This window comes from Saccopteryx bilineata, chromosome 1 (genome assembly GCF_036850765.1).
Source record: "Saccopteryx bilineata isolate mSacBil1 chromosome 1, mSacBil1_pri_phased_curated, whole genome shotgun sequence".
Taxonomy (NCBI): domain Eukaryota; kingdom Metazoa; phylum Chordata; class Mammalia; order Chiroptera; family Emballonuridae; genus Saccopteryx; species Saccopteryx bilineata.
Genome location: NC_089490.1, coordinates 343,491,031 through 343,511,280, shown reverse-complemented (window position 1 = coordinate 343,511,280; position 20,250 = coordinate 343,491,031). Strand labels below are relative to the sequence as shown.

Sequence of the window (20,250 nt, the reverse complement as noted above, 5' to 3'; positions counted from 1 at the left end):
CACAAATAAGACATTCAATTTTACTAATTATTAGGAAAATGCAAGTCAAAATCACAACGAAATACCACCTCATACCCATTAGAATGGCTATTATTAAAAAAAACAGAAAAGAAAAGAAAAAGAAAAACAGAAAACAAGTGTTGGTAAGGATGTGGAGAAAATGGAACCCTTGTGCACTGTTGGTGGGAATGTAATATGAAAAAGTCACTGTAAAAAACAGTACATGCCTGACCAGGCAGTGGCACAGTGGATAGAGCGTCGGACTGGGATGCAGAGGACCCGGGTTCAAGACCCCAAGATCTCCAGCTTGAGCGCGGGCTCATCTGGTTAGAGCAAAAAGCCCACCAGCTTGAACCCAAGGTCGCTGGCTCCAGCAAGGGGTTACTCGGTCTGCTGAAGGCCCGCGGTCAAGGCACATATGAGAAAGCAATCAATGAACAACTAAGGTGTCGCAATGTGCAATGAAAAACTAATGATTGATGCTTCTCATCTCTCTCCGTTCCTGTCTGTCTATCCTTCTCTCTGACTCACTCTTTCTCTCTGTAAAAAAATAAACAAATAAAAAAAAATTTTTAGAAAAACAAAAAAACAGTACAGCGGCTGTGGCCAGTTGGCTCAGAGTCAGAGCACCAGCCCAGCATGTGAAAGTCCTGAGTTTGATTCCCAGTCAGGGCACACAGGAGAAGTGACCATCTGCTTCTCCACCCCTCCACCCTGCTATCTCTCTCTCTCTTCCCCTCCTGCAGCCATGGCTCGAATGGCCCTGGGCACTGAGGATGGTTCCACAGCTTCAGCCTCAGGTGCTAAAATAGCTTGAGTGCCCAGCAATGAAGCTGCAGCCCAGCTGGGCGGAGCATCACCTGGTAGGGGCTTGCCCGGTGGATCCTGGTCAGGATGCATGTGAGAGTCTGTCTCTGCCTCCCCACCTCTCACTTAATAATAAAAAAAAGAAAACAGTATAATAGCACTGCCTTACAAAATTAAAAATAGAATTACTGTATGATCCAGCAATTTCACTGCTGGGTATATACCCAAAAGAACTTAAAGCAGGGTCTCAAGGAGATGTCTGTATACCCATGTTCATAGCACCATATTCACAATAGCCAATGTGGGTGCAACCCAAGTGTCCACTGACAGATGAATGGATAAGTAAATTGCAGCATGTTATGCAATATGCAATGGCATGGATAAGCCTTGAAGACACTATGCTAAGTGAAATAGACCAATCACAAAAGGACAAACACTTTATGATTCCACTTACATGAGGTACTTAGGGTAGTCAAAATCATAGAGACAGAAAACATGATGGTGGTTGACAGGGCTGAATATGTCTCTCTTAGATATATTCAGTCATTCAACAAATATTTATTGAATACCTACAACATACCAGTACACATCACTTCTCGGCCTTTTAACTAAGGTCAAGTGCACAATGTACCAGTACTAATCTAGTTGAATAAGACAGTCCCTGTGTTCATGGAGTATATGAACTAGTAAGAGAGGCAAACAGAGAAATAAGCAAATAAATATACATTTCAGCTCTATAATAAAAATTAAAGAGTAGTGCATGTGAAAGGGGGAAGGGGAGACAGCGGCGAAGATGATACATAAAATAAGGTGATCAGAACAGAGGAAGAGACACTTAAGACCTGACTGAAACGAGACAGCAGATCACAGTAATCATATATGAAAGCATTTTAGGTAGAGGAAGCAGTAAGTACAACCGTTCTAGATATGAATATTGCAGGCACGGAGAACAGAAAAAGGCCAGCCAGACAAGAGTTGAGTGAACAAGGAGAATGTGGTAGAAGACTGAGATTAGAGATGACAGCCAGAGGTCAGATTATGCAGGCTCTTAGGGACACAATAAATCTGAATTTTGCCACAAGTGTGAGAACACTCTGAAGAGTTCTGAGCAGTGATCTCGGGGGAGTAAAGGAAAAGTAGTGAGACCAGTAAGAAGTTATTTTAATATTCCTAGTGAAAACTGATGGTGGCTTGAACGGATGGCAGTAGGTAGAAAGAACTATTGCAAAGGGAGATATGTTTTGAAGGTAGAGCCAAATGACTTAGAGACTGTATGTACAGTATGAGAAAAAAGGAAAACTCAAGCTTATCTCTAAATTTTTTACCTGACCTGAGAACACCGGGTGAATATAAATATCCTATAGTGTCTCCAGGTCAAACAGACACACACACACCTCTCCCTGGACACCCACACTGTCCTCCAAACACCATTTATTTCTTTGTTCACCTTTATAGCAAAACTTCTCAAAAGAACTGTCTACTTACACTACTTCCACTTCCTCCCCTCCTGTTTGCCAACTAACAGCCTACTATTTCACCAAAAGCAATCTCGTCAAGATTACCAATCATCTCCATGTCGCCACATCAAATGGTCACTATTCTGTCCTCACCAATTCAATCTCTCAGCAATATTCAACATAACTGATCTCTCTTTCCTTCAAATGCTCTACTTTCTTGGCTTGTGGGGATGCCCATTCACCTGGCTTTCCGTCTATCTTTCTGTCTACTCTTCCCTCTGCAGACTCTTCCTTCACTAGCTATCCTCTATATATCCAAGACTAGGAACCACCATCCCTCATACACTACATTCTTCCCCAAATGACATCGTTCATTTCCAGGGCTTTACATATCATTTGTAGTGGTTTTCAATCTTTTTACATTTGGAGACTGATGAAAATAGGAGAATTATTTTGGGGACAGCTAAGACAGAAATCACCTTGAGCATAAGCAAATGCAACTAAGACCATTGGGTCTATAATCTGCATACGACATCAGGGTGGTTGATTCTTTCACAGACCTGCACAAAATTTCTGGCAGAATGGTCCAGGGACTGACAGTTGAAAAACACTGATCTATATATATATTGACAATGCCCACATGTTTATCTCTAGCCCAAAAGCTCTCTTACAGACTAAAAACAATCTGTTAAACAACTCCCCCTGTATTTCTCATCAGTATCTTAAACCTAACATGAACAAATGGAACTCTTGCTTTTCACAGCTCCTATCATGAATTTTAATTCTATTTGCTTACTTATTATACATCTTGCTCAATAAACAAGAAGCTTCATAAAGTAGCAACTAAGTCGATTATTTTTACCAGTGTACACCTAGCAACTAAATAGTGCTCAGCGAGAGTACAAACCAAGCACACCAAGATTTATTAGATACTGTGGCTGTTCTCAGAATATTCACATACTAATGGGACGAGCAGATGCATACACCACAGTGATAAGACAGCATGGTAAGCATCAGTCTGAGTGCTAAGAGGAAGCACATGAGGGCTTCATGCATCCAAAAGAGGGGCCCTCAGTGGGGGAAAACTTCCTTAAGAAGGTGACTTCAGAGTTTACCCCTGTAAGTAAGAATAAGTATAGCTAAGAAGTGCCTACTATATATTTTTATTTTTATATAGAATTATTCATAAGCTTTACTGTAGCTCTTCAAGGTAGGTATAAGTATCTCGGTACTAAGTAGTAGAACCAGAATTTGAATTGAGGTCAGTCTGCTTACAAATTCCTACCCCTCTTCTTTTTTTTTCTCTCTATATCTCAAGGCATCATTAAAAACAATACCATTATACTTGCCACCTACTATCTGTTTGACCTCAAACAAATCACCATACCTCTCAACCTCAGTTTTCAGCATGAGGCTCAATTATTAGTCTCCAAATCATTCTCTATCTAGCTCTCTTCTTTTCCTTTATTATTAAGGATTGAGGCTCCATTTTAGTCCATGAGCAACCCCAGGTACTTCTTTCAGGCTGCAGCATCTGAACATTTTTCAAGGCTAAACATGCATTCAGGAACAACTACAGTAACATCTGTATACAGCACTTTACTGTTTACAAAGCAGTTCAGACATTCATTATTGCATTCGATCTTCACCAATCCTATGAGCTGTTAAATCTTTATATTACAGAGGCCAATGAAAGTAAAATGCCTAACCTAGCTCCATATGGTCTCTGGAATCTACCTACTGCCCGCCAGAAAATGAATTTAAGAAAATTAGAGGGATGAGGGGTAAGGGGAAGGAGAGGAAGAAAGCAAATGATTCATAGAGGAAGCTCAGCACCAAGTCACCCAAATGGCCTAGAGCCAGGAGAGCTTAACAGCGGCCAAGTCTCTTTCCCTTCCAAGGTAATGAGTGTCTGTTTGGCCATGGCACAGTGACCTCGCATACAGAACTGTTCTTTTTCTTCTCAGCAACACCTAGAGTCTAATCCCACAGGTAGACAGAAAGTGTCTATAAGAAAACTCTGTTTACTCTATATGTGCACACAGGTCCCGCGATAACATGGTATAACAGGTGTCACCTTTAAAGAAGATATGATTAGTACCCAGCTCTGTCAATGATTTGATGAATCAAAAGTCCCTCTGTGTTATCACACCCCTTTGCATTTCTTACATCACATATACTTATCACATGAGGCTACAACCCACACTCCTTGACCGGTACTAGAAGGCAGCAACTGAGTCCGATTTCCATTTTTTGCACCCCCAGCACCTGGCAGCATAACTAACACAGAATAGATGGTTCAGAGAATGCCTGATGATGAATGAATGCCCTAGTCAAAGCTTTTTGTATAAACACACATTCCACATTCTAGTCTAGACAGCAAGTGCCAGGAAAACAGCAGTCCTGTTTCATCTCTGCTTCCCCTCTTGCTCTCCTACATTGAGGACACTGCCCAAGGAAAGTTTGCTGAGTAGAAACAAACCAGTCCAAAAAGCCAGGCTTCAGAGGGAAAGAGAATTAATCTATATGTTCCTCTTTCCCACCACACCCACCACTGTCCTCAAATAAGCCCTATCTCATTCAGGCCACCCTCTTCTTCAAAAGACCACTGCTCTCCCCCAGAACTCCTCCTTCTCCCCCTCCCCATCCCTGCTATCCCCCTCATCTTCGCTAGGCTCACACAGTCTTACCCCTTCCTCCAGGTCAGCAACACCTCAGAGCTGCCAAAGAGTCTGTTCCTCTCCCAGTCACTCTCACTAGAATGTGAGCGTCTCTCCTCCTACGCTGGACTTCAAGCTCCCCACCTCCCATCTCACTCCCTACTGCCTGCTGCTGTCCACTCCCATCCAGGAAGAAGGTAGGGAACAAATCCAGGGAGAAAGACGGCTTATTGGCAGGACCAAAGCAAGGTACAGAGGCAGTAAGGAGAGAAACTGGCACTTGGAGAAGATAGGATTTGTAAGTAAAAGCCAAAAGCAAGGGAGTTATGTAGTGTTTGGACCTCACAAACACCACAGCAAAGGTTCCTACAACCAGTCACCCACTAATAATGAGAAAGCTTAACAAAATTTTCTAAGAGGAAGAGAAGAAAGCCTAATGAAACAGGAGAAGGACCCAAGAGAGGGAAGGAAAAACTATCAGTGGATGGGGAAGGAGAAAGAAAAGGGAAGCAGAAAGGGAGCAGGAAGAAGGGAGAAAGTAAGGGTGGGAGAAAAGGTAGGTTGGGGGCAGAACAGAAAAAATAATCAAGAATAAGAAATAGAAAGAAAAGTAGGGAGACAGAAATCAGGAGGAGGAATCATAGAAAAACTAGGGAGAGGATAGAGGTCCGAAATAATCACGTTAGACTTAGTATCAGGACTGACGTGCATTTCCTAGCCCCAGATAATCAAGAAAGAAAGATTATAGTGATTAAAACATTACACCAACCCAAGGTCTGTTGTTAACTTGGCAGAGTAAGAAGGGGGCTCTGGAGAAGACAGCCTATTTTAAAACTGCTTTATTTCCAAGTTGCAAAAGAATTGGCCATTTCGGAGAAAAACCACTAGCATACCTTGACCTGTTTCTTCCTATCCCACTTCCCTACACCCCACATATCCACACTCAACACCAAAACAATCAGCATTCTCAACCTCTCCTTGCCCAGGAAGTCACTAGGTTCTGAGCAGACCAGCAAGATGCCATCCAAAAGGCTGGCTGGAAGACAGGATCCCAAGGTAGGCTCCCTAAATTCACCTGTCTCCTACAGTGTTGAGGGAGGACATCTCTGCAGCCCATTGATAAGACTTTAAACCAGCTCACCTTTTCAAAAGGCAATTTGACGGCCTGGAAAAGCCCGAATTACAAACAGAATGCAAGCCCTTCACTGAACAGATAAGGAAACTGAGGCCTTCAGAGGCTACCAGAACAGGACCAGCCCCCAATATTCTTCCACAGTTTCCTATCTCCCAGTTCACTCCACCTCTTAACAGGTCACTTATAATATAATGCCCCTCCCCAGCAACCAAGGGAAAAAACCCCGCCATCCTAGCAGGCCATCAGCTAAGCCTGGGTAGAGAAAAGTAGCACCCTAGCCACCAAGCAGAAGGGTGCTTGTAAAGAAGCCCGGTGCCAAAGGCAGAGCAGTTCCCCAAACCCAGCTTCCCCTCACACCCTGCCCTGGCCAGATCTCTGAGTCCAGCACTGGCCTAGCCCCGGCTGGGCTCATTAGACAGGTCCACCCTCAGCCTTCCTCTCATTTAGGATCTCTTAAGGGTGGAGACCCTAAGTCTACCGGACCCTGCATCACCACTGCCCGGAAGCCGATGGAGAGCACCTCCCTCTCCAGCATCGTCCAGCTGGGCCGGCAATACCTGGTGGGGTGAGCTGGGCCCGGCATCTCTGGCTACTGTTTGTGTCGCAGAGCCGCACCTCTCGCCGACTCGGCCTGGCCACGCAAAGCCCTGGCTCCACCCGCGCCTCTGGACTCGGCTGGAGCAGGGTTCCCAGCAGCTCAGCCGCCAGCTCCCGGTGCAGCAGGCTCCCGCCCTCGCAGGGCGCAGGGAAGGCGCTGCTCCGTGGCTGGCGAAGCAGAAGGGGCGGGGGAAGAAGGGAGGCGAGGAGGCGGGAGGAAGCCGCGCTTCTCCTTTCTGAGAAGTACCGAGGGCGGGAAGACTGCTCAACCTTCCCACCGCCTCAGCTCTTCTTCGCCACCTACTCTCCAGCAGAAGGTAATTCTTCACTCAGCCCAGACTTCTCAACGCCTGTTAAGAGTCCTGGATGAGCCCCCCGAGTCTAGGAAGAGAACCTTTGTGCAGAGGGGTCTGGTCTTCAGGAAGACTGAAGTCATCCTAGGATCCATCAGATTAGGCTTCAGAAAAGGAGGCGCAACCACCCTCCCAACCCCCACAAAGCTGTCAGGTTCTAATTCTAATGTCCTAGGGAAAATGACAGGTGGACGCTTCTACGTATTCTAAGCAAAGAAAGCTCTGCAGCAGTTACCATTTATTACGTGTTATCGTGTACCAGGGACTAAAATGTTATGTCCATCTCACCACAATCTTAGGAAGCAGGCACTCTACCAGTTCACACATGTAAAAGCTGAGGTCCAGAAGAATGTGTTTTCATACAATAAGTATTTCTTAAATCAGGCATTGTAATTGGGCCCGGAGCTAAACAACACATCGCAGGACTTTGCCAACCCTGGCCCAGACTCCCTAAATGCCTGTAGAGCCCTTAATCAAAACAATATACAGACACCACACATTGCCAAATGCTCCCTAGGAGGCAATGTGACCTCACCAACACCACCACCCCCCCATGCTGCCCTTAAGAGATATGGCAGGAGTGGGATTATGCAGGGTCTCTTCCAGGTCATAACTAGGAGTTTGGATTTTGTTCTATATTTTAGCAATGGGTAGGCTTTGGAAGGTTTTAAGCGGAATGACAAGATCTTATTTACAATTTTACAAAATCACTAAACAATGAGGAATAGTGGAGGGTGGTAGAAACCAAAAAACAAGTTAGCAGATTCTTTCAGAATTCCTGGAAAGAAAAGATGGTAATGATTTAAATAATATATTGAAAGATGAAATAAAAAGAAACAAGTACATTCTAAGGCTCCAGCTTGGAAACAGCAGCAGAAGTTGCTGAAAGATAGACTATGATAAGTGAGAAACAGCAGTGACTTCCCCAACACTACAAAGCTGATAAATGGCCAAGTTGTCCCAACTATGGTCTGACTCCTAAACTTGTTTTATTTGTCTCTGCCATGTTAGTCAATTTTATAGCAACTGCCATATCCCTCTCCCAACTGCCCAGCAAAAAGCAGGGAACCAGCTTTATGTCCGATTTATATGCGTGCTAGAGAGAAGTTTTATGATATTTATCCATTTTTCCTGACAAATGTCCACACCGCCGTTCAATGTGCCTAAATTAATCTAATTGCAGAAGGGTACCGGGGAAGAACTCATGAGGGCAGAAAGAGCTCTTCTGTTAAGTATTTTTCACCTTTCCCAGGCCCTGAGTATTTGTGCTATTCCAACTACCAGAAGTCCCAAATTTGGTGGGGACAGGGTATTTCTTGAAGACATCTACATTACAGACAGAACGGGTCAATAATACAGATGGGGGGTGTGGGTCTAATGCACTATGATAGCTCAGCTTCCAAGTAGTTTTAGAATGTTCTTTTGACTCCACATCATCCTTCATCTAAATTTATACAGAGTGAATGAGGGTCAGAAACAGCACTCCACCTTGTACATAGTTTTTCAAACTAATAATCAATAACCATAGCGTTTGATCTTACCATATTTCCACATACACCATCCTCTTAGAGACGGCTTTCCAGGCCCCGCAGGAACCTATCCAGGAACAGACAGCTCACTTGCTGTTACCTTAGCACTCCAAGGTGCTGCTTCCTAATATTCAGTCAGGTGCCTCCATAAACTTCAAATTCTGACTCCCAGAGTACTCAGAAAACATCCTTCAGGGCATATCATATAAAAGGTTTCCAGATACGTGTGTTTGGTGATCTGTGGAGCCCCTAAACTTTTTCTCTCCTCCAGAACAAATACCCTGAGTTCTTCTCATCATTTGTTCATTCAACAACTAAGCATCTCATATAAGCTACTTCTTCAAGGAGTTTATGCTCTTGTTATGGTGGTTTTCAAATCTCCCTGTGCATCAAAATTACTTAGGATGGTTTAAAAATAAACTGAAGTCCTACCAGAGATTTTGACTCAACTGATCTGGGATATGGCCTAAGCAATATAGCTTTATAGATATAACTGTAGCTACATAGATATATATCAGAGGACTAATACTATTCAACTTCAATACTTACTGTAAAGCTACTGTGATCTAGAGTGGTATGGGATAAAGAATAGGCAAACCAACAGAACCCAAGAGAGAGGCTAAAATAGACCTACACAAACACTGTCAACTGATCTCTGACAAAGAAGAAAGGAAATTCAATGAAGAAAGAAGTCTTTTTTTTTTTCTTTTTTTTTTTTGTATTTTTCTGACGCTGGAAACGGGGAGAGACAGACAGACTCCCACATGCGCCCGACCGGGATCCACCCGGCACGCCCACCAGGGGGCGACGCTCTGCCCCTCCAGGGCATCGCTATGTTGCGACCAGAGCCACTCTAGCACCTGGGGCAGAGGCCAAGGAGCCATCCCCAGCGCCCGGGCCATCTTTGCTCCAATGGAGCCTCGCTGCGGGAGGGGAAGAGAGAGACAGAGAGGAAGAAGAGGGGGAGGGGTGGAGAAGCAGATGGGCGCTTCTCCTGTGTGCCCTGGCCGGGAATTGAACCCGGGACTTCTGCACGCCAGGCCGACACTCTACCACTGAGCCAACCGGCCAGGGCAAGAAAGAAGTCTTTTTAACAATGGTGCTAGAAACAGTTCTCCACATGAAAAAATAATCTAGACACAGACTTTATACTCTCACAACTATTTCAAAATGTATAATAGACCTAAATGTAAAACATAAAATTATAAAATGTCTAGAAGATAACAGAGGGGAAAATCAAGATGACTTTAGGGTTGACTATGGTTTTTAAAATACAATACGAAAACCACAATTCATAAAAGAAAAAGTTGGTAAGTTAGAGTTAATCAAAATGTAAAACTTCTGTTCTGCAAAGACACTGTTAGGAGAAATAAAAAAAAGAAAAGTCACAGACTTGAGAAAATATTGACATGGCACAGATCTAGTAAAGAACTTGTATCCAAAATACCCAAGGAACTCTTGCCTGACTAGGCAGTGGTACAGTGGATAGAGCAGGGGTCCCCACACTTTTTACACAGGGGGCCAGTTCACTGTCCCTCAGACCATTGGAGGGCCGCCACATACAGTGCTCCTCTCACTGACCACCAATGAAAGAGGTACCCCTTCCGGAAGTGCGGCAGGGGCCGGATAAATGGCGTGGCCCGCGGGGCCATAGTTTGGGGACACCTGGTAGAGCGTCGGACTGGGATGTGGAGGACCAGGTTCAAGACCCCGAGGTCGCCAGCTTGAGCACGGGCTCATTTGGTTTGAGCAAGGCTCACCAGCTTGAGCCCAAGGTAGCTGGCTCGAGCAAGGGGTCACTTGGTCTGCTATAGCCCTCCCCCCATCAAGGCACATATGAGAAATCAATCAATGAACAACTAAGGAGCCACAACAAAGAACTGATGTTTCTCATCTCTCTTCCTTCCTGTCTGTCTGTCCCTCCCTATCTGTCCCTCTCTCTGACTCTGTCTCTGCCACAAAAAATAAAATAAAACAAAACAAAATACCCAAGGAACTCTTAAAATTCAAGAAGAAAAAAGAACAAACAACTCAATCAAAAAATCTAAATAGTGACTTCCCCAAAGATACAGAAATGCAAATAAACATATGAAAAAAAATCATCATCATATGTCATTAGGGACTTGAAAATTAAAGCAACAATGAGATACTAGTGTACTAGAATGGCTAAAATTCAAAACAATGAAAACACCAAATTCAGGTGAGGATGTAGAGCTACTATAATTCTTTTTCACTGCTGATGTGAATGCAAAGTCTTACAGCCACTTTGGGAAACAGCTTGGCAGTTTCTTACAAAGCTAAATATAGGCTTACCATACAATCCAGCAATTACATCTCTAGGTACTTACCCAAATAAATTGAAAATTTACATCCACACAAATATGTCCACAAATAGTTATTGCATCCTTATTAACAATAATCAAAATTCAGAAGCAACCAAGATATCCTTCAATATGAAGGATTAATAGATAAACATTCATACAATGGCATATTATAAAACAGCAATAAAAAAAAAGAATTATCAAACCATGAAAAGCCATGGGAAAAACCCTAATTGTATACTGCAAAGTGAAAAAAGGACGATTCCAGATATATGATATTCTGGAAAAAGCAAAACTATAGGAAGAACAAAAAGATTGGTGGTTGTCAGGGGTTCAAAAGGGAAAGGGGGTAAGGATGGATAATAGATGGAACACAAGATATTTTTAAGGCAGTGAAACTATTCTGTATGATAATATAATGGTGGATATATGATATTGTTATGCATTTGTCAAAACCCACAAAACAGTAAAACACAAAGAATAAACACAAATATAAACTACAGACTTTAGTTAATAATAATGTATCAATATTGACTAATCAATTGTACCGCACTAATGCAGGATATTGATCATAGAGGAGGTACTTAGGGGACAAAGGAGAGTATACAGTAGCTCTTTGTACTTTCTGGTCAATTGTCTGTAAACCAAAATTGCTCTAAAGATAACGTCTACTAAAATAAAATTTAGAAAAAATTTTAAAGTATCAAGCATGAAAAAGGATATATATGATAAACCTCATTTTCCTTTTTTATTAGATTAGACAGAAAATTACTCTGTCAAACTACTGTAAAAGTTTCTTTTTTTTAATTAATTTTAATGGGGTGACATTTAATGGGGTGATGGGTATGCAATATAATCAAATGTCAAAATAACCTGGAGATGTCTTCTCTGAACCTATGTCTCCTGATTGATTAATGTCACCCTGATTCATGTAAAAGTTTCTAAACACTCTCAATTTCTCTCAACTTCATTGCAGATTGGGAACGGTCATACTCTTTGAGTAGTGGTGATCTAGGGCACCTTCCACTGCAGAAAGACCTGTGACCCTCTTACTGCCTCACACCCTAATAGAGATGTATTTAATTATCTGGTCCCAGATAATTAAAAAGTTAAGATTATAGTGATTATGATGACTGTCCTATAATGATCCTCTTACTGCCTGGTACCCTAAAGGGGACATGATACTCTAAGTGCATTGTGTCCCCTACAGAACATAACTGAACTATCATACTTTAACTGTACTTAGTGCTTCCCATAATTCAGTCTAAAACTGCATTAGCTTTTCAGCAGCCATTACAATGCCTTTGACTGACATTGGTTAGGCAGCCAAAACCACTATTTTAATAAGAATAGCATCATGCTAGTTCTCCTCCAGCTTGCCCATATGTTGCCATTGAGACTTAAAATGCAGAAGTCCTTCAATTTCCTCTTGTTGGCAACCCATCTTTTCAAGCTATCTCTTTCTCTGCCATCTAGCATAGTAGTTTTCCTTCCAGTCTTTGTCACCTGCAAATCTAGTAAGTATGCAATCTCTTCAAATACTTATCAAACATCTACCACATACCCTTGTCTAAGGGATTGAAGATGACCTAAAAATGTCTTATTTCTCTAGGAATTACCACTAATAAGGGAAGTTGACATATATAAACTATAAAAAGTACTGCACTAGAAAACTGAATAAACAAAATAAATAAGAGAAGAAACAATAAAACATGTATCATACAGTATAAGGAAGAACCACTAATGTCTTCAGCAGAAAAAGTCAAATTCAGCCATCTTCTATTTTATATTTCAGTTCTCAGAAATCAGATGCTGATTTGGGTAACAGAAGGCTGATTACCTGGCTCACACACTGACTCTTTCAATGGTGGGTATTGCTACCGGAAGCTTGGCTAAGCTCAGATCCCTAGAATAAAACACAACACTCATGCCTGACCAGGTGGTGGCGCAGTGGATAGAGCGTCGGACTGGGATGCGGAAGGACCCAGGTTCGAGACCCCGAGGTCGCCAGCTTGAGCGCCGGCTCATCTGGCTTGAGCAAAGAGCTCACCAGCTTGGACCCAAGGTCGCTGGCTCCAGCAGGGGGTTACTCGGTCTGCTGAAGGCCCACGGTCAAGGCACATGTGAGAAAGCAATCAATGAACAACTAAGAAGTCGCAACGCGCAACGAGAAACTGATGATTGATGCTTCTCATCTCTCTCCGTTCCTGTCTGTCTGTCCCTGTCTATCCCTCTCTCTGACTTACTCTCTGTCTCTGTAAAATAAATAAATAAATAAATAAAAAATACAACACAATTAAAAAAAAACAAAAAACAAAAAAAAACACAACACTCATGAAACTGAAGCTCACTGGTAAGAATCCAGCAGTTTTATTTATCACTGAGAGCTAATAGTTTATAATCAAGGGAGAAACTGTTAGCTAAAGAAATGAAAAAGCACAATCAAATGAGGTAAAAGGGACTTTATGGATGAAACTGTACTTTCAAAGAAAGTCATTAATCCAAGTAACTTGCCACAGTTTATACAAGTTCACAGTTAACTTGCTTTCAGTGCAATAACTCCTTGCACTGATGTAGTCCTTTGGTTTAGAAAGTAAATAATTTACAAAGTATTCTTCCATGGCCCTTAATCAGCAATGTTTTGTCTGTGTAGTCATTTTAGGCCTCAAATCACTCACCTGGATTCTGCAGACATATGAGTTTGTTACTCTTGGTACCACTATATAAAAGTTAATGATCAGTAATAATTAGCAAATTTTATTTAGACCATACAGTTTTCAGCATAATGGCTTTGGTATTTAACTGATGACTATCAGTCAACAATGATAATTTTGATTATAAAATAGTCACCTAATATAGCATTCTTTCTTGTAACTGGATGGCAGAGCCATTTACCTATTATGGGCTCTCTACAGGCCAGAAATAAACCCACTAATATATGGACAACTAATTCTCAACAAAGGAGCCCAAAACATTCAATAAATGGTGTTGGGAAAACTGGAAAGCCACTTGCAAAAACATGAAAATAGATTTCTATCTGGCACCATACACAAAAATTAACTCAAATGACTTGAATATAAGACCTAAAATAATAAAACACAGAAAAAAAACATAGACATTAAACTTACGGACCTTGGTCTCAGAATTATTTTGGTGACCTTGACACCAAAGGTGAGTAAAAGCAAAAATAAATGAATAGGACTACATTAAACTAAAAAGTTTCTGCACAGCAAAAGAAAACATCAACAAAACTAAAAGCAACCAACTGAATAAGAGAAGATATTTTTTCAAACAACACATCTTATAAGAGGCTAATATCCAAAACACGGAGATTGCAGGTTCAACCCCCAGTCAGAGCACATAAAGGAACAGGTAGATATTCCTGTCTCTCTCACTAAAACAAATAAAGAAAAAAGAAAAAAGAAATCTCAATGAGATACCATCACACATGTCAGAATAGCTATTATCAGTAAGACATGAAATAAGTGTCGGTGAAGATGTGGAAACAGGAAACCCTCATTCACTGCTGGTGGAAATATAAATTGGTGAAACCACTCTGGAAAACAATATGAAGATTTCCCCAAAAAAATTAAGAATAGAGGTACCATAAAACCCAGCAATCCCACTCCTGGATATCTACCTGAAAAATTTGAAAACACTTATTCATAAAGATATATGTACCCCTGCATAATGATAATCACTGCAGCATTATTCATAATAGTCAAGACATGGAAATAACCAAAGTGTCCTTCAAAAGATAATTGGATAAAGATATTGTACATCTATACAGATGAAACAGCTGCCATTTGCAACAATATGAAAGGGTCTTGAGAATATCATGTTAAGTGAAATAAGTCAGACCAAAAAGGACAAGAAATGCATGATGTCATTCCTATATGGAATATAAAACAAAAAGCAACAACTGAACAAACAAAACAAACTCACAGATACAGACAATAGATAAGTAATGGTAGTTACCAAAGGGGAATAGGAGTGGGGGGACGACAAACAGAGTAAAGAGGGTCAAATATATGGTGATAGAGGAAACTAGACTTTGAGTGGCGAACACACAATGGAGTATACAGATGTTGTGTTATAATGTTGTACACCTGAAATTTATATAATGTAATTAACCAATGTTACCCCAATAATTTAATTTTTTAAAATTAATCATAAAAAGGGCTGTCTATGAAATGAGAGTATAAAATAAATAATGTTAGCTTACAAAAATACTGCAAGAAATAAAAAGCAATGGAAAGATAGATATGGGGGGAAAGGCAAAATCTATTCAGTGGCAATCAGTTACAATGCCACCAATTATAAATAAAATCAGACCCTGGCCAGTTGGCTCAGTGGTAGAGCATCTTCCTGCCATGTGGATGTCCTGGATTTGATTCCTGGTCAGGGCACACAGAAGAAGTGCCCATCTGCTTCTCTACCTCTCCCTCTCTCATCTCTCTCTCTCCCTATCTATCTCTTCCCCTCCTGCAGCCATGGCTCGAATGAAGCAAAGCACAGAGGATGGCTCCAGAGCCTCCACCTCAGGTGCTAAGAGGAGCCTAGTTGCTGAGCAGCAGAGCAACACCCCACATGGACAGAGCATCGCCCCCTAGTGGGCTAGCCAGGTGGATCCCGGTCAGGGCACATGCAGGAGTCTGTCTCTGCCTCCCTCTTCTCACTGAATAAACAAAAAAGTAAAATAAAATAATAAAATAAAATAAAAATAAATCAAATAGTACTTGAAGTTCAAACAAGTCAAAAATGCAGAGAAGGGAGACTTTATATATGTAGAGCTGGGGAAAGTTTTGAGAAGGAGAGAGTATCTGAAGTGATATTGAAGAATTAGAATTTTCACAGAGGTATGAAATTGGGGATAAGAATAAGATAATTCCCATAAGGGAACCACAAATGGCCCAAAAGAAGAAAAAGCATGAGTTCTGTTTAGGAAATAGTAAGTAATCTAGTCATTCAAGGAAATAGTAAATAACCTCATCATTCATTCACCATTTATTGAACATGTTGTACAGGTCAGACACAGTGCTAACTGCAAGGCATCACATGAGGAAATATAGTTACTTTCAAGAAGAAAAGCATTTTGGGTGTATTGCGAAGCATCTGGAGGCTCCAAGTATAGGTTTTTCTGTTTCTGGTTGAAGATCTTGTTGAGTTTTGGGGGAGATTTATCGGTATCGCTTCCTACCCCGCCATTACTCTCAAGAAAAGCATTTTGAAGGACAACAGAAAACAAAACTGTGTCACTGATGGCCAGACTTAACAGGTCCACAATCTGTTCCTTCTTTGGTTGTCCCCCTCTTGATAAATGGCAATTAAGTTCTTCCAGTTACTCAAGCCATAAATCTGGTACACCTTTGGCTTCTCTTTTTCTATCACCTCTACACTAAATCCATCAGCAAATCCTGTCAACTTTACCTTCAAAGTGTATCTACAGACCAATCACTTTTCACCACCTTTATGGCTACCATGTTGGTCCAAAACACTAGCAACTTTTACCTACAGTAGTGAGTGGTTCTTAACGTTTGGGGAAGGAGAGGAGACACTTTGCTCCCCAGGGGAAATCTGCAACTATAATATTTGTAGAAATTTATGTTGAAATGACAGAGTAGGTGCTATTGGCATCTAGCAGGAAGAAATCAGAGATGCTACGAAACATCCTACAATGCACAGGACAGCCCCTCTCAACAAAGAATAATCTGGATCAAAATGTTAACAGTGCCACTGTGGAGAAATTCTGACTTAGAACATTGCAACAGTCTCTTAAATGGTCCACCGTTGCCTTCCAGAATAAGTCTTTGATAATGAAAGTCTCAAATCACATCATTCTCTTCTGCTCAAAATCTTCAAGTGGCTTTCAAAATCACTCAGTGTAGAAGCTAAAGTCCTTACAAAGACCTGCATAATCTTACAAAGGCTTGTATGATCTTACAAAGGTCATACACGATCCTATCTCACTCCTCCCTTCCACACCATCTCACGCTATTACAGATCTCCTACTTCTGCCTCCTTTACTCACTCTGCTCCAGGAACAATGGCTTCCACTGACAGGCTTTGGGCCTTTGGACCTTACTTAGTACACATTTTCCCCTAGATATCCATATGATTTGTCCCCTTACTTCCTCAGGTCTCTATTCAAATGTCACTTTATCAGAGGTCTTCCCTGACCACACTTTATAAAATGACAAAAATCACTCTCCACTCCATCTGAGAACTCTATTTCCACCCTACCACTCATTATTTGTATACATGACACTAATCATGAATTGACATTTATTTGCTTGTTGGTCAACTCCCTCCAATAGAACATATGCTTCACAAGAGTAAAGACTTTGTCTTTATCTCCAGATCTCAGTACTTACTCCTTGCAAACAGTACATGACCGAAAAGTAATGGCTGAATGAATGAATGGTGCTGGAAACACCAGTCAGAAGAAACTACAGAGAACCCTGAAGGCCAGGAAAAAAACATAAATGCAGTGGCTGCAATCTTAGAATTGTGTTAAAGAAGTGATTGCTCATACACATTACTTTGTGCCCTCTAAAAGGGGTGGGGGGAGGGAAGGGGCAAGGAAGGGAAGGAGAAATGGGTAAATGGGAAATTCTATACTGTACCAATACAAGAAAACTATAATAATCAGGTGTCTAATAATGAAATGGACAAACTTTAAGGTAGTAACACACCTAGCCAACCTCTCAACAGGGAGGATACGATAACAAAATAATCCCCTTAATTTTCTTCTTTCTCTGTTTGTCTTTTTAGACTCAGTTCAAATTTACCACATCTACAAAAGCTTTCTAGAATCACTCCTACTTATGGCCCTCAGAACAATCTGTCCACACTTACTTCAATTTACTAAAAGTATTTCTTAATATATTGTTAAGGACTAAACTGTGCTGCCCCTCAAAAATTCATATGTTCAAGCCCTAACCCTCCTTGTGAGTGTTTTGAAGATAAGGCCTTTAAGGAGGTGATCAAGGTTAAATGAGCTCATAAGTGAGGAGCACTGGTCCAATGGAAGGGCTGTCTTTATCCAAGAGGAAGAGGCACTAGAATCTCTCGCTGCCGTCTGCTCTGTGAGGCACAGTGAAGAGGCACCAGTCCACCAGCCAGGAATAATAGTGCCACTGCTATGACAGCTCTCCTCAGAAACCAAATCCTGCCAAAACCTTGATGTTGGACTTCTCAGCCTCCAGAACTGTAAGAATTAAATTTCTTAAGCTACTCAATCTATGGTATTTTGTTATGGCGGCCTAAGCACACTAAAACATATTTCTTTCCACCTCTAGACTGAAAAAAATATATCTTTTCATTTATTACCATATCCCAGCCCGGAATAAGGCAATGTTAATAAAACACTGGCACTACTATATATTTTTATGGAATAATACAAACACATTTTTTTAAAACCATATTAAAAAGTCAAGTGATTTCAAATTAATTTCAAGTCAAATGATTTCAAATTCCTAACCAATATCTATTCTTGCTATATAAACCCTAAATTTTTCCAGAAAGGAAATGAGATAACTAAAAATTAATTAGTTTGGTGTGCCCATATGACATAGTTCTAGCCAGTAAATCATACAAAAAGCTCTAAGAATTCTAGGGAAATAGTTGCTTTAATTATAAAACAGGACATGGAAGGAGTATTGGTTCTGCCTTCCCACTTTCTTCTTCCTTGGTCATCCTGGAGCTATTGTTGCTCTCTTGTAACCATGAGGTCATAAGCCCACATGTTAAAAACAAACACTCTGAGGCTGCAGAGTGGAACAACAGAAAGAGCCTGGGTTACAAATGGTACTGTGAGTAACTGAACCCATGCTAGCAACCTACCACCTCTCTCCAGACTTCTTGGTAAGAAAATTAATCCCTACAATGTACGTCATTGTTAGGTTTTCCACTAGTATAGGTGAAGATATTCCTGATTGTTACAAGCAAGAAGCATATTAGAGAATCAAGAGAAAAAGGATTCTTACTATTCTGAAACATTATTTCCTTATCAACCACTTGTCCCTAACCATGAGTGAATTCCTCTTATTAGAATGAGATTAGAGAAAGTATAGCAAATTAAGACAATAGAGAGTAGATAAGAAAGGAAGATTGAATGATCCCAGGAGCTAGCCAATCACTCTCTTGAAGAAGTCCTTATTTTTATACAGAAAAACAGTACAATCCTGTCCACATCAAAAATGGCTTTCACACTGCTTACACATATAAAGGAGTGTGTGTGTGTGTGTGTGTGTGTTATATCTCTACAGACAATGGTAATCATCAATAGGATACAGTCAGAATGTAGAAGAAAATTATAGCAAGTACAGGCACACACCTTGTAGATACTGCAGATTCAGTTCCAGACCTTTGCAATAAAGTGATTATCACAATAAAAACAGCTATAATCTTTTTGCTGGTGGAAGGTCTTGCCTTCAATTTGTAAAAAATGTATTACCTGTGAAACACAATAAAACAAACTGCAAAATAATGAGGTATGCCTGCACCAAAAGCCCTTGTTAGATAGAGGTAGCTATCGTAATTCATGATCAACTATTGCTCTGAGCATTCTGGAAGCCAAACCAAAATCAAGAGGGAGGAAGTGAAACTCAAACTATTCAACTCTTATTGTCTGATGAAAAAAAAGCATTTCAATATTTTTTTTATTATTTTTAAAAAAAAATTTTTTTTGTATTTTTCTGAAGTTGGAAACGGGGAGGCAGTCAGACAGACTCCCGCATGCGCCCGACCGGGATCCACCCGGCACACCCACCAGGGGGTGATGCTCTGCCCATCTGGGGCGTCGCTCTGTTGCAACCAGAGCCATTCTAGCACCTTAGGCAGAAGCCACAGAGCCATCCTAAGCGCCTGGGCCAACTTTGCTCCGATGGAGCCTGGGCTGTGGGAGGGGAAGAGAGAGACAGAGAGGAAGGAGACGGGGAGGGGTGGAGAAGCAGATGGGCGCCTCTCCTGTGTGCCCTGGCCGGGAATCAAACCCAGGACTCCTGCACGCCAGGCCAACGCTCTACCACTGAGCCAACCGGCCAGGGCAAGCATTTCAATTTTTTTTTTTTTAGAGAGGAGAGGGAAAGAGAGAGAGAGAGAGAGAGAGAAGGGGGAGGGAGGAGCAGGAAGCATCAACTCCCATATGTGCCTTGACCAGGCAAGCCCAGGGTTTCAAACCGGCAACCTCAGCATTTCCAGGTCGACGCTTTATCCACTGCGCCACCACAGGTCAGGCCATTTCAATTTTGTTAAGAGACAACTATTATCAGTTAAGGTGGGCGTTGGAAAACTTTTTTCTGCGAAAGGACAGATAATAAATATTTTAGCCTTTGCAAGCTTTTTCATTACTCTCAACTACTCAACTCTGCCTGTAGCATAAAACCAG

At 41.4% G+C, this 20,250-nt stretch overlaps 1 protein-coding gene across 4 annotated transcripts in view; it reads right to left on the bottom strand.

Moving 5' to 3' along the window:
* Nucleotides 1-20,250, bottom strand: part of PAK1 (p21 (RAC1) activated kinase 1) — a 170,495-nt gene that overhangs the window by 74,107 nt on the left and 76,138 nt on the right. Inside the window, exon 1 of one of the 4 annotated variants that reach the window (XM_066249579.1) lies at nt 6,617-6,838. The exons of 2 other annotated variants lie outside the window; for them this stretch is intronic. The gene's annotated coding sequence lies outside the window, so the exon portion shown is untranslated. Of the gene's footprint in view, nt 1-4,954; nt 5,009-6,616; nt 6,839-20,250 lie in introns of those variants that run through there. One more of the 4 variants, XM_066249603.1, reaches the window with a different exon arrangement.